The sequence below is a fragment of the Tachysurus fulvidraco genome, chromosome 7 (genome assembly GCF_022655615.1).
Source record: "Tachysurus fulvidraco isolate hzauxx_2018 chromosome 7, HZAU_PFXX_2.0, whole genome shotgun sequence".
Lineage (NCBI taxonomy): Eukaryota > Metazoa > Chordata > Actinopteri > Siluriformes > Bagridae > Tachysurus > Tachysurus fulvidraco.
The window spans coordinates 6,743,129-6,746,783 of NC_062524.1; positions in this window are offsets into that span (position 1 = coordinate 6,743,129).

The following is a 3,655-nucleotide window of genomic DNA, read 5'->3' on the forward strand; positions in this document are numbered from 1 at the left end:
TACGATACATACAGAATAGCTACGTTAAGTATCAGAGTTACAGGGCAAGTCACCATGTTAACCTATTTACACCTCTGCCCTTTTCAGATAATTGATTTAGGTGTAATCGGTTATAATCAATAACAATTGATTTATGGTTGTTGCCCCTAAAAAAACGATGCATGGATCCAAATCATTTGATCGTTACAAGACTAATTTGTATCCGTTAAGTACTTGCTACAGTTAGTTCTGTATAACTTATTAAAATTTGGTTCTATCATTAATCCATAGTTTCTGTGGTGATCTCTATGCTCTGAAAGCTTATGACTAGTTAAACTAATAATATCTGTGTAGAAGGCAAGTGACAGGATTGTGCATAGAAATAAAAATATTTTATTTTTTTACTGGTTTATCTTTACACAGGCAACAACATTGTTGAGCATGGTTGTGCATAATGTTTTTGGTTGTTGTCTTCTTCCAAGCTGTCCATTCAGAAAACGTGGGGGTACAAATTTTTAAATCGAGTCTCCATTATTTGCACAGAAAAATGTAAGGATATTTTTTTCTAGCAAGGGAAAACAGGACAATCAAGGAACAGTGAGGACCTTAGAAGTGTAATCAATCATGTTGTTCTTGTTCTTATGCAAATGATATGTTGATTGGTTCTGAAACAATTAGCAGTGCTCATTAATTAAGGCCATAACCATTTTATCAATGTTGGAGGGTCGGAGACCAGAAGGAGAATAACTCCAGTGTGTGATTAATGAGTGTGTAAAGATCATCTCTCCTGAGAGAACCATGGTTAAAAATGTGATGTTACATATGTACTAAGTGCTTTATTTACAGGAAAATGAGTCTAAATGATTTCCTGCACTTAACTGGAAGTTAAGTTGAGAGTTGAGTGCAAACAGGCAGAGAAAAATGAAAACACAATATAAAGATTTGAGACTCTGCTAACCTCCGGTGACGGTTTCCACACACTCACACACGTCTGCTGCCTTTTCTCCAGTGTCTTCACACCTAACTTGTGAAAACTCAAGCTACCAACTGCTTTCCTGCCAATCCAGCAAGGCAAATCTGCATTGCCAGACACGGCGCATGAGTCACACCGTCACATCCACGTTAGCTCCAAACTTCACCAAGACTGAAACTACATCGCAAATGTTGAAACATGTGCAGGGAAGATGGAGTATTTTCACTGCCTGCAATGCAGGAATTTTAGATGAGCAGTATTTTTTAAGCTGATTTTCAGCAGGACTACAAAAGAGACTGTTGGACCCTTGAGCAGCATTAACACTCACCTGATTGGATGTACGGCATATATATATATATATATATATATATATATATATATATATATATATATATATATATATATATATATATATATATATATATTAAATCAAAAGAGATAAAGCAAGTCATAAAGAGACAAAGCAAGTCATAAATGCAGATTTAGATGTACATCCCTGATGAGTAATTCAAGAATCAAGGCAGGATACACCCTGGACGGAGTGCCAACCCATCGCAGGGCACACACACACACACACACACTCTCATTCACTCACACAATCACACACTACGGACAATTTTTCAGAGATGCCAATCAACCTACCATGCATGTCTTTGGACCGGTGGAGGAAACCAGAGTACCCGGAGGAAACCCCCGAGGCACGGGAGAACATGCAAACTCCAAACACACAATGCGGAGGCGGAAAACAAACCCCCAACACTGGAGGTGTGAGGCAAACATGCTAACCACTAAGCCACCGTGCCCCCCATCAATAAATATAAAAAATTAAAAAAAATATCCCATATAGTTTACATAAAAATCTTACATTTCTCAACAAGTCATTTCTTCACTATTTCTAGCAAACGTCATTTAAACAAGTTACTAATGATTAGATTGAATGATTTAGAGTGAGCGTGATCAATTCACATAGCTTTAATGGAAACCAATTATAGCATGATATCTCACAAGGATGTTGACGCTGATGGGAAATCTAACTATAATACTCAATTTAGGTGATTAAAACATATAATAGAACAGTGCAGCGAAAATACATCCATAAAAAACAATAGTGTCATTGGTTTGATTCTCAGCTCTCCAACTCTCAGCTATCAGGCTTGGAAAATACATGCACAAATCCTGCCAGATATACGAGAATGACTTGTTTCACTCATGAGTTTGTTTTCTCTGTGTGTATACGCAAACATCTCCCAGTACTAAGGGTGTTGAAAAGATGGTCAGTATGAGCAAGTAGTGAATAGGTCTCAGGTTGAGCACAAGGCAGTGTTTATGCTTTAAGCAGCAGTTCTGCAGTATTCATGTACGATAATGGACACTGATAGAGTGAGTCTTGGGCATTAACTGTTTTTTTTTTGGGAAGCACAAATTTTTAGTGTATCCATGTGGGTCAATCTACAACAGAAGGTTTGTCAACAAGTGCAAAAGCTCCTAATGAACCTACTGGATCTGGTTTTGATCAAAATGGTGTTATGTCTACAATATACTTTCAAACCTTGCCTTAAAGAAAACATACATATATTTCACCAAAACGTTTTTATGGAAATTTTTTTATTTGGGTTTCTTTTTTGACCTTGTCGTGACCTTACAAATTCATCGATCACGTTGTGTATGGAATCCTAACACAAACAGTCTGCCTAAAGACGTGTTAAACCTTACTAGCAGAGTGTGAGTTCCTCACACAGAGAATGTCACACTTTGATCCAACTTGTAATCAGATACCGGCTGTCAGAATATCCGCAACGCTCCTGCATCAGCATCCAAACAGATAAAAGCTTAAAAGGTTGAAAACAAAAAAAGGAGTGTGTGAAAAAAAATCAGTGATTGTTTCAGTATTGATTTTAGGATGAAAGAACAGAGAACAGGTGATGAGTCTTCTTTACACTGTGGTGTAAGTAATGTTGATTTTCTATAAGTAGACTAGGTTATTAATGTCGAGATAACAAACCATCTTTCAGTGGAATTGAACATTTTTGGTGATCCAGACTTCTAAATACTAAAACTTTATGTGACTGAGAAAATGCATTGAAATTTCCTATAGAAAAAAAAATCAACCTTTACAGTCTGGCTTTAAAGGAAAAGATCCGAAAGCCATCAAAATCATGCCAGTTTGTTGCACACTGCTTCCTAATTGAGCCTGAAATCATCTTTTTTGATGCAAAACCTGTCTGGCAAAATTCAAGTCCCCATCTGCACCAAAATAATTAACCCCCCTTTATTGAAGTCAAATTAACACTCGCCCCCCGCAGATTTCTCCGCTGCTGCCTCTGAGCCCCGCTTATCTCCACAAGTAATAAACATTTCAGGCCCTCGAGCATCCTGTGCAGGCGAGAGACAGAGGATTGGGGGGGGGTTAATAAAATAAATATAATCCCTGCTCTAAATTTCTTTGCAACACATCAACCTGGACTTTTGCACCAAGGACATTTTCAGAGCTGCTCAGAAATGTGGCTTTTCAACCACAAAAATAAAAAAGGATTCCTTGTTCACAAAAATTAAGGTTAGCAATGCGATGAAAACTGGCATGAAGACAACGAGTGCAATCGTGTATAGATGTAAAGGTTTTTATTAAAAACACATCACCTTACAGCACCGAAGACTGAAAACAGACAAAAAGCCCACACATAAATACAAGTGGATTAAAGCGCA